At 35.2% G+C, this 22,242-nt stretch overlaps 1 long non-coding RNA gene across 1 annotated transcript; it reads right to left on the bottom strand.

Moving 5' to 3' along the window:
• Positions 1-2,676: 2,676 nt before the first annotated feature.
• On the bottom strand, positions 2,677-20,436 carry LOC107974654 (uncharacterized). Its single transcript, XR_001717546.3, has 3 exons — positions 18,280-20,436; positions 17,252-17,368; positions 2,677-3,182 (listed from the first exon to the last, which is right to left on the bottom strand). It is a non-coding gene; the product is annotated as an uncharacterized LOC107974654 (long non-coding RNA).
• Between the last annotated feature and the right edge of the window lie 1,806 nt (positions 20,437-22,242).

The following is a 22,242-nucleotide window of genomic DNA, read 5'->3' as shown; positions in this document are numbered from 1 at the left end:
ACTTTGGAGAAATAGGCCTCCTTGCATAGGCTTCAAATATTTTGAATAAATATTTGTCATAGTGTGTCCGGAATTGGTGGGTTCTTGGTCTCACTGACTTCAAGAATGAAGCCACGAGCTCTGGCGGTGAGTGTTACAGTTCTTAAAGGCAGTGTGTCCGGAGTTTGTTACTTCTAATGTTCGGATGTGTTCGGAGTTTCTTCCTCCCCGTGGGTTCGTAGTCTCATTGGCTTCAGGAGTGAAGCTGCAGACTTTCACCGTGATTGTTACAGCTCATAAAAGCAGTGCAAACCCAAAAAGTGAGCAGCAGCAGGATTTATTGCAAAGAGCAAAAGAACGAAGCTTCCACGCTGTGGAAGGCAACCAGAGCAGGTTGCCACTGGGGCTCCTGCAGCCTGCTTTTATTCCCTTTTCTGGCCCCACCCACATCCTGCTGATTGGTCCATTTTACAGAGAGCCGATTGGTCTGTTTTACAGAGAGCTGATTGGTCCGTTTTGACAGGGTGCAGATTGGTGCATTTATAATCCCTGAGGTAGACACGAAAGTTCTCCACATCCCCACTAGATTAGCTAGATACAGTGTTGATTGCTGCATTCACAAACCCTGAGCTAGATACAGGGTCCTGATTGGTGTATTTACAAACCTTGAGCTAGATGCAGAGTGCTGATTGGTGTATTTACAATCCCTTAGCTAGGCATAAAGGTTCTCCAAGTCCCCACCAGACTCAGGAGCCCAGCTGGCTTCACCCAGTGGATCCCACACTGGGGCTGCAGGTGGAGCTGCCTGCCAGTCCCCCGCCGTGCGCCCGCACCCCTCAGCCCTTGGGTGGTGGATGGGAATGGGCGTTGTGGAGCAGGGAGCTGCGCTTGTCCGGGAGGCTGGGGCTGCACAGGAGCCCACAGCGGGGGGATGAGGGGGGAGGCTCAGTCATGGCGGGCTGCAGGTCCCAAGCCCTGCCCTGTGGGGAGGCAGCTAAGGCCCGGCGAGAAGGGCTGAGGAGTGCGGGTGCATGGCGTGGGACTGCCAGGCAGCTCCACCTGCAGCCCAGGTGCTAAGCCCCTCACTGCCTGGGGCTTGTGGGCTGGCCAGCCGCTGGGAGTGCGGAGCCTGCGGAGCCCACCCAGAATTCTAGCTGGCCTGGAAGCGCCACTTGCAGCCCCGGTTCCCGCCTGTGCCTCTCCCTCCACACCTCGCGGCAAGCCGAGGGAGCCAGCTCTGGCCTCGGCCAGCCCAGAGAAGGGCTCCCAGGGTGCAGCGGCGGGCTGAAGGGCTCCTCAAGCGCGGCCAGAATGGGCACCAAGGCCGAGAAGGCACTGAGAGTGAGCGAGGGCTGCGAGGGCTGCCAGCATGCCGTCAGGACGCTGTCACCTCTCAATAGGCTTCTTTGGCAAATATTTATTCAAAACCTATTCTATTCAAGGCAGAGGAAATGTATTATGGAGACTACAAATAACTATAAACAATGTAGCTAGAATCTAAACGCATGAAAAAAATTAATTTACCCAACAGTAAGACTTTTTAGCCTGCAAGCTCTATATTCAGTAAGAAGAAAGGCAGGCTGAAATTTTGACCCCTTAGTTGCCACATATGAGGAACCATGCTCTACATATGGGATTGAAATGTCTTGATGTGGTGCTTCACCATTCGCCATTCAGAAAGCAATGACATAAAAGAAAAGCATTTATGATTATTTCAATTATAGAAGATCATGTTGTCAAAATTTGAATGTATAATTTGTGGACACGAAACTAATACCCGTTATATAGACATAGTCATCAACCATAAGGAAATAGTGTAATAAGAAAATTGTATGATTCATTTTTTTTATGTCTTAACTTTTATCTAAGCCTGGGTTTTAATGAACATACATAGAGCCAAGAACAGTGCCCAACATGCGTTTTTTCTGAATTATTGCAAAGCAGTTTCTTTCCCTCATTTAAGCTTATCAGTGTTCTTTTATATATTCAAATCGGTGTGTGTTTCAATGTCCTACAAGATACCTATGTTAAGTTATCTATATTTTCTCCTAGTTTGCTTTTAAGAATGGACAGGAATGATAAAACCAAAGAATTATGGTAAGCAAACAAGAAGTGGACAGTTCCGAAATTCGCATATTTTATTAATATAGTACTGATATCCTTTTGCTTTAAAGTAGCTTTTGGAAGGAGATTAAGTTATCTCTACTAATTCCCTTAACTATCTTCTTTGGTTTATCATGCCTCATTGTTGTGGTAATATCCAATAATTGAGTAAGAAAATATTATTACTTACCAATCTTTTAGGTACAAGTATGTGTCATAGCCAGGTATAATTTTAACCCAGAGATGATTTTCTTCTAAAAGCAATTAACATTCTATTTAATGAAATTATGTTGTATACTAGATATAATAAGAAAATAATCTTCATTTTTTAGGAAAGTATAAATACAACAAAAATATAAAGTATATTGTGATATACTTATAAATAAATAATTTATAATTTATAATAAAAAATAAATACGAAGTATTTATTCCACAAAGTCATCTGACATTGAAGTATTTGCAAACTAAGATTTTATCACATCAATAATGATTTTATTATTTTCATATAGCAAGCAAAACTGGAAAATAATTGATCAATATTCATCATCAAAGGAATCATTAATTCCAAATAATACAAAATGTACAGATAGAAAGCTGAAGCTAATAAAAGGTTAATAATTACATTAAATCAAATTTCTACATATAAAAACTGTCAGTCATTTTAATAAGCATAATAAAGAGCACTAATAATACTGAATTTTTATATAACGTATAATAGATTTATATATAACAATACTGCATATTTTAGATAAGGCTCCGCTTTTGTATTTCACGTTTCTCTAGATAAAATTTCTTGGCTGGGTACAGTGGCTCACTCCTGTAATCCCAGCATTTCAAGAGGCTGAGATGGGAGAATCACTTGAGCCCAGGAGTCGAGACCAACCTGAACTACATAGGGATATACCATCTCTACAAAAAGTTTTTTAAAAAAATTATCCAAGCCTGGTGTATAATTATCCTCTCACCTGTGGTCCCAGCTACTTGGAAGGGTAAGGTGGGAGGCTGTCTTGAGCCTGGGAGGTCAAGGAGGCTGCAGCAAGCCATGATCTAGCCACTGCACTCCAGTCTGGGTGACTGAGTGAGACCCTGTCTCAAAAAACCTAAAAAGGAAAGAACACGTTTTATTGCATTTATTCATCCAAATATAGTTAATTTGTAATACAATAACATTAATGTAACAAAACGATTTAAATTTTTCTTCTGTTTGCAGCATCACAGAATGTGTTGCTGATATAAATAATTTTCAGTTTTCTACAAAGAACTTATTTTTCTATTAGAAGTTTTCTTAATAAACAAAGGTATATGGTGAAAGTGAATTCATTATTTCGGTTACAAGAGTCTTGGATAATGCGTTTCAAAGGCATTTCTAACAACTACAATAACAACAGCAATTTAGCCAATTTCCTACTATATTGAAACTATTAAAACAGCTATTTTGTTGTTTTTTATAAGTCCTCCTAGCAGATTAACATTTCTTTGCATAGCTTAATCCCATCTTTGCATAATGTACAGATGCACACTAGTCTCATATTTACTATCACTTTTCAATTTTTCTGTTAAAAGACATACAAAATTAAAAATACCCAATAAATTAGAAATACATAGATAAAATAATCAAAATAAAAAATTGAATACATTTGATGGCTTTGCTAAACTTTCAAAAATAGGACTAAAATGTGGCTTTCTATACATGAAAATTACACTTCTTTTTAAGGTTCAAAACTAGTGGATTAAACTCTTGCACAAAGACTCCTTTGATTTTAGTTGTTTATCATTTCAGAAGAAGCAAATCTTATGTTTTTTCCCTGTAAAATTGAAGGTGTGCAGATGACCATATTATTTAATTTAAAAGGGATCATTTGACCTCAATTTACTTGATAATATGACTTCTTAATTAAACTCTTCAAACTTGTTTTTTTTCTTTCTACCAACTAAGCTGTAAGAATGCTATGAAAATTGGTAAAAACTAATCAGTAAATTGAGATGATGTTTGACAATTGTGTTTCAAGGCCTGACAGCAGACTCTTGAGGATAACCCTTTGTGTGGTGCTATATTTGGCAGGCATTGTTGCTCAACATAAAATTTTCTTACTTATGCTACATATGGTTTTTTAAAATTGTGTTTTGCATTTTAGATCTGTGACTTTTTTGTGGGAAATGTTGCTCTCCTAGTAGCATATGTGTCATTGTTTGTAGCGTTTATCCAGCATTGTAACTTAGTTTTCTGTTTGTTTGTTTTTTGATAAACCTCCAATCTCATCTGGACTATCAGATTTCAAAAACCAGCTGAAGATTTGGATGCGAATTCTGGATGTTAAAGGAGTTGTTCAGGTTTCATCAGTACCAAAGGGAATTCCTTTTTCTTAGAGGTGAATGAATGAATTCTACATTCTAGGTGTTATATGAGGAGAGAGAAACATTTGATTAATACATGGCAATGAGTCATCTGATTACAGCTATTACCACGGGGAAAGTAGAATATCTGTTTCAATCTCTTTCTAATTTTATCTCTTCCTCTTTAGAATATTAAAGGAAGAAAAAATTGTCAACTAGTATTCCTAAAGTAATTCCATAATAATTTTGAATTATTTATCTTTTATGCTAATTGGTATATTTGCCAAGATCAGATTACAAAAATATAAACCAAGACCGCTTTGCAGAAAATGTTTTTTCTTTGGTCAGTATGGATTGCAAAATATATTGGATATCTTGAAGAGGGAGAGAGAAGTGGAGAGATGGCTTGAAGCTAAAGAAGATTACTTCCCAATCATCCCAGCCCCCAGTGTATAGTTAAAAAAAAAAAAAAAGAAAAACCCTTGACTATTCTTGACTATATTTTTTTCCTCTCCTTTACAAGAAAATCACTCTTTAGTTACTCATTTCCTTTCCCCATGGTCAGGTTGCCTGCATCTCCAAACACTTGTAAGTACTGTATGTTCTGACATATCCTGAAGTCATGCATTAGCACCTTTTCATTCAGCAAAGGGTGAGAACAGATATCTTTTGGCAGCTGACAGCAGGGCGCAGGCAGCAAGTCGGAGAAGGAAGCGGACGACCGAGGACACTGTGGTGGCCTAGTGGCTAGCAGGACTAATGCACCAGCTGTGAATAACCCCTTTTTCCCCTCCTATCTACCCAACAGATGTCTCTCTGTCATTGTCATGTCCTCAAGCTATCCCAGTAAATGATTTGTGCATTGCAACTGAGTCACCAATGTGGCAATTGAACCTCTTCACAGCTCAGAATTGTTGATGTGTGCACGGAGGGCCCTGTGGTTGTACTGAACGCATGTATGAACAGGGATGAACTGCAGAGGGACTGGGGGGCAAGCACCCGAGAAAGAGGATGAGAAAGGGAAGCAGGAGACAGAGAGGATACTGAAATGTCAAGGTTACCTTGTTTTGCCTGGAGAATTAAAAGGAAGGGCACATTATTACGTCTGCCTCTATTTGGTCTTTTGGCTCTCTTAGGCTGAAGCAGCCCCTTGCTGCTCTGGTAGATATACATATCACTTTGAAAGATTAAAAAATGAAGAATGCAGTGATCTGTATTGCATATATGCTTTATTCTGTGGAAAGAATGTTAATAAATACACTGAGAGCCTGCAAAGTTTGCCAATATAAATAATGTGGCATTTCAAAGTCTGTCAGTAAATGTAAATGAATTTTTCAATGTAAAAATATAGTTCAGTTATAAATTGGAGTCATGCTTGACATTAGTTGGGCATTAGAAGATATTAATTAGATACTGCTCACTTCTCTCTGATTTCTTTATATTAAGTGAATTTTCAGGAAAGAGGAATTTGCAAGCATGCAGTTTAGAGATTTTTATTCTCAAAAACAAACTGGTTGGTAATTTTTAGTGGAGAAATAAATGCTTTTTTCAAAAATCTTGTCAGTGAGCTGTCTAAAAATGCCCTTCCCAATATGAACACAATATGGAAAAGCTAATCCATTTTAATACTTTGTAATGATAATAAGCTACAGTGAACAAGTAGCCTAGGGAAAAGATAGTAGTAGTCACCTTTAAACAGAAAGAGAATAGCAAGTAATTGTACATTTTTACAGTAGGCTGATGACAACATTTCCTGTGACTTTGAACTTACTTTGGCTGTCACCATCCTGGCAAACATTTTGCATATCAATCAGACAGTTGTATTTCTTGCATGACATTTGCAGCATAATGCAGAAATTTACTTATGTGATCTTTGTATGTAAGCAGACAGTTTATAAGTAAATAATTGTGCTCCTTCATGCCACAGATGAGGATTTAACCTGCATGTGGGACTGCTAAGACCTTTTAAATATCAACACAACATGCAGTTTCCATTTAATGTTCTTATTCTTGTTTAAATCAGTCTTCATCTGTGTTTGGCATGATTCACCCTATGTGATTTACGTGGTTGTAGGGTGCTGCGTGTGTGTGTGTGTGTGTGTGTGTGTGTGTTTTCCAGCAGTTAATTACTGGGACTGAGATTCCAGAAATAGTTTTTATAATAGTGTCTGAATCTTAATTTCTTCAAAACTTGTCATGTTAACTTTTTGTTTTGTATTTGACAAAATCTGTAATTAATCACCAGAAAAAGAAGCATATCTAGATATTGACTTTTAAAATTGCATAATTTTAATTTATTGGGCTTGTTTGAGTATTTTTTTCTAGTCTGTATTACCTAACATTTTTGGGACACCACTACATAAAAACAGATTTTTGAGGTTTTCAATTTAAAATGTCAAAGTATCCAGGTTCTGTGCTCTTTAGTGTCCTTCAGAATAGTTTCCTTCCAAATAAATAATAATATTTAAATGCTGTATTTATTTTAGAAAAAAATGTAAAGTGCCCCCACATTGCATAATGTATGTTACTCAAAAATATTTTTATGATATCATTTTGTAGTTAAATTTCCCTTCCATATTCTGCTTGGAGATGAACATTTTTTTTAGGATTCGTTTTTGGAGGCAGGCAATCACTTACCTGGTTTGAATTAAGACTCTTCAGATACACTCTGCTGCCTGTGAATAATCTCTCAGTAAATACTAGTACTTGTTACATTAATAAAACATCTTTAAAAATACATGTTTTTTATTCTAACATAACTTTAGTTCTTGTAGAGTCTAATAAAATATGTTCAGTTGTACTATGTGAACACTTTACCTACTTCTGATATTTGTATGGGTTAATTGATAATTAGCTTCCAAGGTTAAAGAGAGAAAATAGAATGCAGCCTGGCCCTAGGAACTGGAAAGAACGAAAATTAGAAAATGAAAGAAACATAATGAAAGAATTGGAGCAAATTGTAAACTTTCTTTTTTTAGGGAAAAAAACATATAATTTTAATTTTGTCACTATTCAATGCAACATTCTCTTTTCATGGCCAAGAAAATGAAGTAAAAGGAAAAAGTAAGTGCTAAATTGTTTCAGTGATAGCTAGCTGACTCCTACTCATTCATGCTTAGCTGTCAAGCCAGAGACATTCTGTATACTCTGCATTTAAACTTAACCATGTGACTAGTTCTTACCAAATTAATATGAAATGAATTGATGTGTGTCACTTCTGGGTTGAGGTAGATACTTATGTAGATAGAGACTACCACTAAAGACTCTCTCCATTTCTGCCAGATAAATAAAAGTGGGGCCATAGTATAAGAGTAATTTGGATTTCTGAGTTACTTCTTAGGAGGCAAGCTCTAAACATATCAGAAAGACATGAGAAATATATATTTAATGGTTTACCTACTGTAGTTGGGCAGTTTGTTTCAACTATCACCTCCCTATTACAGATATTAATTAACATTTATTTCCTCTTGTGTACATTCATTCAATCCTCACAAAATCTTTACAAAATAGATATTATGAAATCTATTTTGTAGTAGAGGCTTCTGAGACTTGGTATATTTGATTGACTTGTTCAATACAACAACAGCATTAGAATTTGAGCTTCCTGTTTGAGACCTAAATTTATACTGTTTCCAGCATACTTCTTCAATGGTCTACTTTTAAAATCCTTATATTTATATTAATTTGACGTGATATGTATGCATTAGTGGTGAAGAGTATGGTTGTATGTTCTTTATAATATAATGACAGATTGGAAGTTAAGAACTGCTGCTCCACAATCTGAAAATACCTTCAAGTGAATGGGATGAAAGCAAGGTATACCTTTCTTTGTAAGATGATAAATTATTTTAGTGTCAATTGGCTTTATAGAAGATGAATAAAGCTAAAAATCCCCAGGAAGGCTTAAAAACATTGTTTATGTTATGAAAGACATATTATTGGGCTTTATAAAACCAATTGGGTAAGTGCTGATGCTGTTGATACTACTAATAATTCAGTTTTTCATCTGCCTTTTTTTCTGCTAAGCTTACTTATATACTTACATTATTTGAATTTTCTGATACCTATCTATTCATCCTCTCTTGCTGCCAAAACTGATATTTAGAAAAAAAACATCCTGTATTTCTAGAAATCAGAGTATCTATGAAGCATTTGAACATTTCCCAATTCAATGCACTTACCTGGGAATGTATTTGGGTAATGGCACTTTTTGGTTATTTGTAGTTTTGCCACTAACACGCAACTATTGTTCAATCTTTTACATTATACCACTTTCGAGAAGGAGAGTAAGGAATTCATTTATCAGAATGTTTGATCCATATTATTCTTATTAACAAGAGTCCCATAGGCCTCAGTTTTAGAAAAATTTATATGGTTCACTAGTTGTTTCAGAAATAGATGAAGATACAATAGTAATTCAAGGTTGTCCCAGTGGTTCTCGAACTTTTAACAACACTGGAAATACCTGATGGGTATGTTAAGGCAAATTGCTAGACCCTACCACCAGAGACGTTGACTCAGTAAGTGTAGACTAGCGCTCACTAGTTTTATAAGTTTACATCTGATAATAATGTTACTAATCCAGTGACTACACTTCGAGAATCATGTTCTAGAACAAAATGCTTTCAGGTGAATTTGTTTAGCAATGAACGCATATGAAAATATGCCATGTCAAAGTTCTTTCTGGATCACCTTGTAAACGTTAAAAAAAAAAAGGAAGAGAAAAAAGTCCAAATGATTGGCCTTTAACATCTGCTTTGTTCAGTTATTGGATGAAGGGGGCGCAGATAGGCATGCTCTCCGGTGCAGTGTTGCTCTGCAGCTGAGGCAATCCCTGAAGAAGGGGCTGGCAGCTGAAAGCTCTCTGTGGACACCACTCGCAATAGCTGGAGCAAGTCCTTCCTTGAAGGGGATTTGAGTGGACATCTGCATGTCCACCACACCCAACTTAAAATTTTCAAAGCCTTGTATTATCTGGAGTTGACCTGATTTTCATATCTCAAACATGTAATTCTCCCTTTTGTTAAATAAGATCCACTTACCCACACATTGCTGTACACAAGCCAAGCTTTTTCCTTTTTTCAGTACAAAGTTTTCCCCATACTGTTATATCTTTCTGAAATGCTATTCTTTCATTCTCCTCACCAGTAATTCTCCTGATTTGTTTCTTATATAAGACCCCTGACAAAATGTTTCATCTCAGGTTTATCATTCTGGCTAATGCGGCTCCCCCTGAAAAATCTCTGTAACTGTACTCTTTCCATTTCAGTCATAGCACTTACCACTTTTTGCAATTTTCTCTATAAACTTGTGTTGTTGTTGTTGTTTTTCCTATCCCCTCTATAGATCTTAACCTCTATGGGAACAGAAGCTATGTTGTTCACCAGTGTAAACCCAAAATCATGAAGAACATAGGCTGTTAGCCCTAATGCAGGCTCTCTTTAAATATCTGCTGTAGGAGTATGGTAGAGATGATCACCAAAAGTTCCTGACCCTTCCGTAGTATAGAGTTATTGTAGAGTGATGGGTAACTGTGTGGCCATGGACTACTTCCCTTGCCCCATCCACTGCCTGTAGTGGTTCCTAATCATGAATAATTTTAACCCCAGGGATATATGGCAATCTCTGGAAACATTTTTAGTTGTCACAACTTGGAGGAAGGTGGGTTGCTACTGGCATCTGCATCTAGTGAGTATAGACCAGTGATACTGCTAAACATTCTATAGTACACACAATAGCTTCCTACAACAAAGAATTTTCTTGCCCAAAATACCAGCAGTAGCAAGTTTTAGAACATCTGTGTTTTAGTTTTCTATTCCTGCTTTAATAAATTATCATACACTCACTGTTATAAAACAACACAAATTTATTATCTTTACAGTTCTTTTATGGGTTCACAGAGCTAAAAATCAAAGAGTCTGATTGAATTCTATTCCTTTCTTGAAACTTAAGGAGAATCCATAACCCTCCTTTTTTTTGAGATGGAGTCTCACTTTGTCACCCAGGCTGGAGTGCAGTGGCACGATCTCGTCTCACTGCTACCTCTACCTCCTGGGTTCAAGTGATTCTTCTGCCTCGGCCTCCCGAGTAGCTGGGACTATAGGCGTGCACAACCACGCTTGGCTAATTTTTGTATTTTTTTTAGTAGAGACGGGGTTTCACCATATTGGCCAGGCTAGTTTCAAACTCCTGACCTCAGGCCACCCACCTTGGCCTCCCAAAGTGCTGGGATTACAGGCATAAGCCACCACACCCGGCCCATATCCATCCTTTTTTTTAGCTGCTAGAGGCTTCCTGCATTTCTTAAGCTTGTGGCCTCCTTCCTCCAGCTTCCAAGCCAGCGACATTGCGTCTTTCTGGCCATTCTTCTATAGTCATACCTCCCTCTGACCATGCCAGGAGGGTTCTCCTATATAAAGAAATGATTATATTGGGTTCACCTGGATAAGCCAGACTAATCTTTATATTTAGTCTCTTAATCACATCTGCAAAGGTCCTTTGACCATGTACACTAATTCAGAGGATCTGACCATCTTATGGTTGGGGGCAGAATTTTGCATAGAACACCTGGGATATGTATGTAATTTTTGCCAGTGGAAAATTAACATTATCAATGTGTGTTCATTCTGATCTAATGGGTTTAAAAAGTGAGTCTGCTGTCTCTCCTCTTTTTCCTTTCTATAATAATCTTGACTCCAGATATTCCAAAAGTCAATAATCTTGACTCTAAAAGATGAAAGATAACAAAATCACAATGTAGAAGTCAAGCCATGAAGAATAAGTGTGAGACAGTTGTGTGAGTGAACAATATATATATTTTCTATTAATTTCTACATGCTTCTGGCATTATATTAAGCCATAGGGCCTTGAGTTTATCTATTACAGCAGCTAGCATTCTTATTGTTATTATTATTGAAAATGATACCTTAGGTTATAACAAAAAGCCTAAAATAGGTTGCGTTGTTTTAGCAGTCAGCTGGCAAGTGACAAGGAAATTAACATCGGAAGAAACACTTTGTTCTGAAGCCCTACACTAGACTTATTGAATAAGAGACTTCTATTGTGCTATGCCATAGGGATTTCATAGTTTTTCTATTAAGGGAGCACACATAACCTTAACTAACACTGTGAGAAACTGGCTGAGTGAATAAATTACTAGGTAAATAAAACAATACATTTCTGAGTTTATATTGCTCACTTATAAAAATAAGTAGAAATCACTGTATGTATGAGCAACAGTAAATAAGTATCCTTAGCACAGATTCCAATAACATCAACTGTATGAACACTGGAATCATGAAGTGTTATTGGCATACCAACAAATGCAAGAAATGCTGAATAGAGGTAACCATAAACACAAACAGATTACTTTCATTTTTCATGTAGCATTCATTATGATTTGCAAACACTAAAATATAAAGGCGCTCTTCTCTACCTTCTGAACACTATGTAACCTATAGATAGTGACAAGGAAGTATGAAAAAAAATCCAAATCCTGAGGCAAAGTAATCTAAACTGTAACCACTGACTCAGGTGATGTGGTTCTCTTCTCCTTCCCATCAGGAATCAGGATTGGAGAGGGTGAGGAGGCTTCGGTGTTTATTTGCACTGTAGGATGAGGGACTGCAGGTGATGTCTTGGAGAAGGTAATAATCTGGATATAGAAGACACAAGTGTTCCCTGGGAAGCACTCTTACTCCATCCTAAGAGAGGAATTGATTTTTGCCTTTCCACGTCTCTACTTGATAACTGCACAAAGATATGCTGGTATTTTACTCCAGTTAATCTTGCCTCCTTTCTTCTAAGATAAGTGTATATTAAGACAGTGAGTCTCATGTAGAGTTGTTTCTTCCTTCTCAAAATCCAGAGTTTAGCCATATAGTTAATCGTTATATAATGACTCCCAGTGTTAAGTAAAGATGAGAGTCATAGAATTCAAAGGCAACTTTGATAATTGTTTAGAACACTAAAAATACTTCATATATTTCTGAAGAAAGATAAGAATTAAGTTATTAGTACCCGGAAACATCTGTATAATTCTATCTCTTCTCATCAGAGTTCTGTTCCCCAAGTCCGGAAGATACTATCACCGACTGGTAGCTACCATTTCATTAGAAATCCCAAAGATATTTAATTTTTAATTTTCAACTGAATTTAACCATTGAAAGCACGATAATAGGAGATTAATGTCTGATGAAATAGTGCTATTAGTAGCATATCATTCAAGAAACATAAATTTCACAATTCAAAACTGCCTTATACATGGAAACACAGCACTCCCTCAACTATGTGTAACTTGAGGGCAAAGACAAAATTTGTGTAGGTTTGAGGAATTTTTTAAAGGGTGAACATATTCTCATCCACATATTTTGTCCTTATACATAACTAGTTCAATTTGCCCTCTCATCTATAAAATTGGTATAAATTCATGTATGTAATTCTATACCTTTGCTGTATCTCAAATACTTTTCTTAATCCAATATATCCTCTGTATGAATTCCTATGGTTTTTAATCTTGAGGCAAGTGATATATTTCTGTGACATTGAGTGGTAGTATATGATATAAAGAACCCCATGAGATTAATTTGGGGCCTATGTAAATACAACAAGAATGTTGAGAGGTTTCGAAAGCAAACATAGGCTGGGCGCGATAGCTCATGCCTGTAATCCCAACACTTTAGGAGGCCGAGGCAGGTGGATCATGAGGCCAGAAGATCGAGACCATCCTGGCTAACACAGTGAAACCCCGTCTCTACTAAAAATACAAAAAATTAGCCAGGTGTGGTGGCAGGTGCCTGTAGTCCCAGCTACTCAGGAGGCTGAGGCATGAGAATCGCTTGAACCTGGGAGGTAAGAGGTTGCAGTGAGCCGAGATCGTGCCACTGCGCTCCAGCCTAGGCAACAGAGTGAGACTCCATCTCAAAAAAAAAAAAAAAAAGTAAATGTAAACCTCTTTAAACAACAGTGTGTGTATAGAGATTGTGTGTGTCAAAGAGGGGTGTTGTAACATCTGTTCAACTTAGACACTTTCTAGTTATAAACATCTTAGAAAGTTATGGCAATATAAATGTTAAAATCTGTATTCTTATTAAAAGGATTCCCTATTTAATAAATGGTGCTGGGAAAACTGGCTAGCCATACGTAGAAAGCTGAAACTGGATCCCTTCCTTACACCTTATACAAAAATTAATTCAAGATGGATTAAAGACTTACATGTTAGACCTAAAACCATAAAAACCCTAGAAGAAAATCACCTAGGCAATACCATTCAGGACATAGGCCTGGGCAAGGACTTCATGTCTAAAACACCAAAAGCAATGGCAACAAAAGCCAAAATTGACAAATGGGATCTAATTAACTAAAGAGCTTCTGCACAGCAAAAGAAACTACCATCAGAGTGAACAGGCAACCTACAGAATGGGAGAAAATTTTTGCAACCTACTCGTCTGACAGTGGGCTAATATCCAGAATCTACAGTGAACTCAAACAAATTTACAAGAAAAAAACAAACAACCCCATCAAAAAGTGGGTGAAGGATATGAACAGACACTTCTCAAAAGGAGACATTTATGCAGCCAAAAAACACATGAAAAAATGCTCATCATCACTGGCCATCAGAGAAATGCAAATCAAAACCACAATGAGATACCATCTCACACCAGTTAGAATGGCGATCATTAAAAAGTCAGGAAACAACAGGTGCTGGAGAGGATGTGGAGAAATAGGAATACTTTTACACTGTTGGTGGGACTGTAAACTAGTTCAAGCATTGTGGAAGTCAGTGTGGCAATTCCTCAGGGATCTAGAACTAGAAATACCATTTGACCCAGCCATCCTATTACTGGATATATACCCAAAGGATTATAAATCATGCTGCTATAAAGACACATGCACACGTATGTTTATTGCGGCACTATTCACAATAGCGAAGACTTGGAACCAACCCAAATCTCCAACAACGATAGACTGGATTAAGAAAATGTGGCACATATACACCATGGAATGCTATGCAGCCATAAAAAATGATGAGTTCATGTCCTTTGTAGGGACATGGATGAAACTGGAAACCATCATTCTCAGCAAACTATCGCAAGGACAAAAAACCAAATACTGCATGTTCTCACTCATAGGTGGGAATTGAACAATGAGAACACATGGACACAGGAAGGGAAACATCACACACTGGAGACTGTTGTGGGGTGGGGGAATGGGGGAGGGATAGCATTAGGAGATATACCTAATGCTAAATGACGAGTTAATGGGTGCGGCACACCAACATGGCACATGTATACATATGTAACAAACCTGCACATTGTGCACATGTACCCTAAAACTTAAAGTATAATAATAATAAAATTAAATAGATAAATAAAATAAAATGAACTAAAAGTTTAACAAAGTTAGAAAAACTCAAAAGTAAAAAATAAATTAAAGTACAGAAAATAGAAAACAGAATACACATTAGAATTTATTAATAAAACAAAAAGATGCTTTCCCTAAAAGACCACTAAACAAGATAAACCTTTGGAAAGTCTGACCAAATAGTCTGTGGAAAAAAGGGATACATAAGTATAGTTTCAGATATTTCAAAAAGTGTAAGATTAATATAGACAGCTTTATATAAATGTATTTCTACGCTAATATGAATACAGTTAAAATGAATTATTTTCTAGGAAAACTGAAATCACCAATTCAATATATCTATACAAATTCCAAATAGGCCAACAATTATAGCCAACAATAAATAGAAGACAGGGGCATATCCTTATCAACAACACCAAGCCCAATGGCTTAGCTCTAACAAAATGTCAATGAACAAATAATTTTCTGTTAAGTAAATTTTCTAGAACAGAGAATAAATGAGAGAGAGAAATAGAAAGGGAGAGAGACCTAGATAGGAGAGGTTATTCTGCAAATTTTCTGAAACTATCATAATGCTAATTTAAAAGTTGGGTGAGAAAAATACTCAAGGAAAGTTAATTTTATGTGAAGATGGATGTAAAAATCCTTAGCACAACATTATCTAGTAAAACAGTGTTATTAAAATGTTTATTTAAAAGAATCATACATTATGACCATTATCATAGCATAATCTCAGTTTAATATCAGAAAATGTATTAATATAATTACTCACATAAACATCTTAAAGAACAACTATGATCACCTTAATAAATCTTACAAAGAAGTTGATAAAACTCAATACTTATTCTTTATTTTTTAAAAAACTCCTAGCTAACTAGGAATAAAAATAAAATTTCCTTGACTTTAAAGCTATTCACCAGAAATTATCAGCATGTGTCACTTTAATTAAGATACATTATAAGCATTACCATTAAATTCAGGAACAAGATAGGGCTGCCCCCTTCAAAACTACTATTCAGGATTGTACTAAGGGCTTACCTCATTTGGCAAGACAAGTTAAAGAAATAAGAGGTACGATATTTAAAATAACGTGACTTTCATCATTACAGATAATACATTTATCTACTTGGAAAATTCAAGAAAATCACCCAAGAAATTTCCAATTAATAGGAAATTAAGGTTAACATAAAAACAATGAATATGAGCTACACTCAAAATGTGATTTTAAAAAATCTTACATTCACAATACCCTGGTTTGTCTTTGTTTAGTTATTCACTCATCTATCTTTCTTCAATAATTTACAAGTAATAATAAAATATGTATTTTTCAGATTTTGTAAGTGTTTTGGGTGGTAACAGGAAATTGCATGTGCATATGAACTGATTAGGCAATAATGGCCAATATGAATGTGTTTTTTACGCTCTCCTGAATAAAAACCAAAAAAAAAAAGTAGGATTACTGTTATTTTTGGGAAAATAAGAATGATATTGATAATGGTGCTTTAGAAATCTCAGATGATCTGTTTTTATTTATCTGTTCTCAAACTTGAAAAAATAAGAAAAAATTCATTGCTATACCGTCTCATTTGAATACAATATAATTTATCTTTATTCCAAATATTGCAATTTTCAGTTGCCTCTTAAAAAATATTGCATGACAGACATCACTAATCTGTATTTATTCTTATGTTTATATTAAACAATGGACATATATTAATTTTAACATAGGATATTCTCATAATTTCTAGGAACATCTTATTATGTGTAATTCACAAACATAACTCTACAGTTTTAAATATAAAACAAAGCCTTGCCCTAGAAAATAAGCACTGATTAAAGTCACAACGTGCTCTTTTGTGGTGGTGTTTTTAATAAAATATTATCAGTGGTAAAATGTAAATAAAAAAGTAAATTGCTTCATTCATCATGTATTTTAAGCAGTTAAAATGAATGAACTCTCCTTTGAGAAAACATCTGACTAAGCAAAATAATGGTTATGAGCTTGGGAAAATGTTTAATGAACTTACTGGTTAAAATGCAGTTGTTATTTTAGAGCCCATTATTGTGTGTTTTAAATTAATTGAAGCTTCTTTGCTGAAAGACTGTCTTTTTTCTTTTTTCACTTCATATACTAAAATAAGTGATCTTAGTAACTTATGTGGATGCCAAGAAGTTACCAGGTTGGGAATGCTGGTTGACATAACAATGTGTACCTAGAAGAGTGTGTATCCACGCATCTTCATATGCATTTACCTGATATCAGTTCAAAGGCAAAGTGGTCGATGATCAGATACAATTGTGCTTTAAGGAGCTCATATTGTAAACACTCTGGCTGGTATTCTCTTTCTTTGTGTTCTGTAACACACCTATTTATTACAGATTGGAGGTTGAAGTAATATTTCAGTCTATATATTGAAATATTTCAAACAATATATGTAACCATTTGCTTAAGACAATAGGAGAAAGTACTTACTTTAAAGATGCAGCTTTATTCACAATTGCCAAAACTTGGAAGCAACCAAGGAGTCCCTCAGTAAGAGAATAGATACATAAACTGTGGCACGTCCAGACAATGGAACCTTATTCAACACTAAAAAGAAATGAGCTATCAATCCATGAAAATACATGGAGTAAACTTAAATGCATATTATTAAATTTAAAAAGTGAATCTAAAAAGGTGATGTACTGTATGATTCCAAATACATGATATTCTGGAAAAGACAAAACTATGAAGGCAGTAAAAAAATCAGTATTTGCCAGAGGTTAGTGGAGAGTGATGGATGAACAGGAGGAGCACAGAGGCTTTTTAAGACAGTGAAACTACTCTGTATAATACTCTCACGGTAGATATATGTTATTATACATTTGTCCAAACCCATAGAACGTATAACACCAAGAGTGAAACCTAATGTAAACTATGGACTATGGGTGATAATGAAGTGTCAGTGTGGCTTCATCATCATTTGTAACAAATGTGTCACTCTGGTGGGAGATACTGTTAATAAGGGAGGTTATGCAAGTGTGGGGAAGGGAGTGTATGGAAAATCTCTATTTTCCACTTAATTTTGTTGTGAACATATGATCTATTACTAAATAAGTTAATGATGACAAGTCAATCTGTGTACCATGGAGAATACTATGTTCCTGCACATGGTAGACATTTAGTAAATATAATGTAATATTTGATCAAGCTAAAGAATAAGTAAAATGAGAACTTAGACTAAGGAAAGATGAAATCATTTTGGCAGGGGTAATCTTAAAAAGAAATGACAACAACAGATCATAGCCAGAGACATTTTGAATGACTACCTTCATATTAGAATGGGTTTGGGAGTCAGGACATGTGTTATCTGAACATGAATTATTCTACCTTTTCATTTATAAGGTCTATATGTATAATATTTACTTTATAGCTTTATGGTTAGGAATAAACAAGGTGGTACATGGATATCATTCAAATGAGTATAACTGGAAGTAGTACTTAGACGAAAATTAACTCACTGTATCGAGATTTCTGAAGCATGAACTTGACATTCCATTGTATTCCATATCCTATGGGACCAGTGCATTACCTGATGCAAAGTTAGAAACTAGTTAGCATGTGCTGAATGAATAACAAGGAAAGTATGCTGACAAGAAAGTACATACTGGATAAGAGTGATTTTCTAAGCCACATTGTGAAGAATTGTGGACAGAATCTTTTTTTTTTTAGTTTTACATGACAGCCAGGCACGGTTGCTCACACCTGCAGTCCCAACACTCTGGGAGGCCAAGGCCGGTGGATCGTCTGAGGCCAGGGTTTTGAGAGAGACGATATGGTCAGAATCTTAAAGGTCCAAAAATAAATAAATGGAAACTGATATTGGTACCTACTGTGTGTCTTTATAGTTTAAAATATGTGGTACAAAAAATTGTATATATTCTTCAAAAGTGTATTTGGTATTTTGATTGATGAAATTGGGCCTTTAATATATGATAGCCATTATTACATATCCTATAATGTTCAAGAATTAATTAATTTATTAAGTCAATGACATTTCTTGAGTGCCTATAATGAGCTAAGTATCAGGGCAAAGCATAAAGCAAGACAATGCCATGTTTTCATGAAGCTCATATTCTAAAACAAAAAAGTGATAATTATATTGATAATTCTGATTTCATATTTCCTTGATTTATCAGATATCTGATAGAGACATCAAAATTATATGATAGCATATTCAATATCCTTTTAAAAAGCATACTTTAAGAATACTTTCACGATGGCTCACGCCTGTAATTCCTTTGGGATTTACAACTTTGGGAGGCGGAAGCAGGCAGATCATGAGGTTAGGAGTTCGAGACTAGTTTGGCCAAATAGTGAAACCCAGTCTCTACTAAAAATACAAAAATTAGCCTGGCATGGTGTGCGCGCCTGTAGTCCCAGCTACTTGGGAGACTGAGGCAAGAGAATTGCTTGAACCCGGGAGACAGAAGGTTGTGGTGAGCCGAGATTGCATCACTGCACTCCAGCCTAGGCAAAAGAGTGATAATCCATCTCAAAAAAAAAAAAAAATTAAATTTACATACAGTAAAATTAACTCTTTTTAGCATACAGTTCTATAAATTTAGACAAATGCATAGAATTACATAACCACTACTGTAATCAAGATATAGAACAGTTTAATGAACCCCAAAAGTCCCTTGTGAAAACAAACTATTGATAAAGATTTGAAAATTTTTAAAGAAAATAGAAATTTAACCAAGAGTCAACCAATTAACTCAGAAATTATAAAAGTATAATTAAGCCCAATTAAGTGTAGTCTTAAGGCATATTTAACCTCAAGAAACAGAAACCAGTGCAAAGTAATTTAAGTTAAAACAAGGAAAAAACACAGGATACAGTCTTTGTTAGTGAAGACAGCAGCATCTTTCATAGATGAAATGAAATGTCAGTACTCACTGGAACTTTAGATTTGTTTAGTCCACTACTCACTTGATCTTCTTTTTGTGGTCAGCATAATTGTTTATCTTTGTAGTTCTCTGAGAAACTGTCCACTTTGTAGTGATGGCTGTTCCAAAAAGGCATCCCCAAGCCATGAGTCCCTGTTATCTTACAGAATCTGTACTCATATGGAATAAATGTATGCCTGAATTCAGGTCCCAAATTCCAATAAAAAGAATATATGTGGCCAGGGAAGGAAATCAGGTTGCATACAGAATTACACATCTTAGCATCCATAGGTGGGATTGGCAGCCTCCTGCTTCACTGCAGTGACGCCTCAGCAAGAGTAGTAGTAACTGTAGTCGTAGTAGAAATTATAATAGTAACAACAACGGTAAATCAAAAATACCAAGGTGGAGAGCATATTTTATTTTAAAGAGATTGTCTAGAGTATAGCTATTATTAAAGTGCAATAAGATAATATCTCAAACAAAGGAGGAACTATCAGATCTAGGAAAAGTGAGAGTCTCTATTAAGGTAATACTAAAATAACTAAGTGAGAAAAAAAGTTCCAGTAATAGTGATCAGCACTAAAATAACTCAGCCAATGTTTAGAATCTTGGTTATCAAACAAGGGATGTTCTCAAAACATATTCCCTGAAGATGATTTGGAGATAAATATTTGAATAATATTAATACATATACTTGTATTACAGTCAATTGGTTAATAGTTTAACCTGAACATGTTGATAAACACCATTTTAATTTAAGACATTGACAATACAAATAAAACATTAATGCATAAAAGTGAGTTCTATACAATAAAACTTATGTTCATTACACTAAATTTTAGAGATTGCCTGCAATAGTTGATGAAATCATTTGTTTATATTTCTATAATGACATATGTCAGTGATATTGGACTAGAATATTTAGATCATCTACAATTAAAATTGCATATCTCATTTATCCTAAAGATCTTAATTTAAAAATCAATGGTATACATGTAGTTACCAGTCACTCTGTCAAGTGTCCGGGAAAAAAATAATACTGAAAATTTATAAACAAGATGGAAAGAGAGGGATATATCTATATATTGCTTTTCATTTTCTTTTAAATGAGATCCAAGATGATAGAGATGCAAAGCACACCTTTTCCACAAGCAAAAAAGAAAAAAAAATAGTGATTCAGCTTGAAAACCAGAAAAAAATCTCAGAGTGGAAAACAATAAGAACTAGAATGTTTGTAGAGTACTTTTTCAGGGTCAAAATTATATCCAAAAATTATAAGTATTAGTTTTTTGCAAGTGATTCCTGACTCAGCAAAATAGAAATAAATAACTCATTTCTAAGGAGTCCTATTTTATATTTATATTTACATTCATTATGGAGAGCAAATATATTTTAAGCCATCTGCCACATTCTCTTCTTTTGGCCTCAGTGGTTCTTGGTACCACAAAATAAAATCTATTCACACACATACATGTGTGCTCATGCATGTGCTCACTCACACATAAACACAAAGCAATAAATTATAAATTTTATTATTTTCTAAACATAAGACTGATAAAATTTGAAATTAATTGTGGACTAATAGATCTACAACTAAAATTGCTACTTATATTGATAGGATCACACAAAGTAATAAAGATTAGTATAATAAAAATCTTGTGCTGATGTGAAGAGTTTAAATACAGTATCTATAACTTCAGTGTAGATTAGATACATATCTGTGTAAATAATATATTCTACAATTTGGAATATGATTACTTGCAAAATATTTATATTTCTTATATCATCTAAGGATCTTCCTTTCATGAAAGGAATGGATATATATTCCATTCTAAACCCATATTGAGGATTCTGAGTGTGTGGGTCTTTTCAGCTATAGTCAATGAAATGAACAAAGTCTTTAGAACTTCTGAAAATAGATTTTGAGCTACATCTCTAGAAAATTTTAATAAAAAATGCATGTAGCAGGCAGAGCCTTAACGTATTTAAATTCTTCATTATTCAATGGCTAATTACTCATTTTGTGATGACCCAGGTCTGTGGCTTCTCTTCTTTTTTCCCTCTGGCTGTCTGCCTTTGGCCATTTCACAGTTCATTAGCACCTTTAACATCTGATGGGCAGGAGAAGAATATAGGTATGGCTCAAATCAGTCAATTTTACAGTTTTGCGTTACTGGGACTACAGATTCGGTGAGATTTGCAATTGAAACTAACACATAAAATGGAATTACAGAGGTATTTCTGAATTTCAAATAATTATTTTCACTCAAAAGTTGATTACACTGAGATAATATAACAAAGCATTTTTTAAGAATTGGTTTTTTGGGAGAAATTTCCTCTGTTCTCTCTTATATAATTACTAAGGGTTCAGTAGTCCACTGTATAATGTAGAGACATTACAGACATAGAAGGAGGCTGGATTAAAACTATGGAAAGAACACATTGCATTAAATTTAATATTGACCACACATCACCAATAATCCCTTATCTTCTTAATGGCTTTCTCTCAAAGTAAATGAATAATCTAATAAA

This window comes from Pan troglodytes, chromosome 4 (genome assembly GCF_028858775.2).
Source record: "Pan troglodytes isolate AG18354 chromosome 4, NHGRI_mPanTro3-v2.0_pri, whole genome shotgun sequence".
NCBI lineage: Eukaryota > Metazoa > Chordata > Mammalia > Primates > Hominidae > Pan > Pan troglodytes.
The sequence above is the reverse complement of the archived record's forward strand: the minus strand, read 5'-3'. Positions and strand labels throughout refer to the sequence as shown.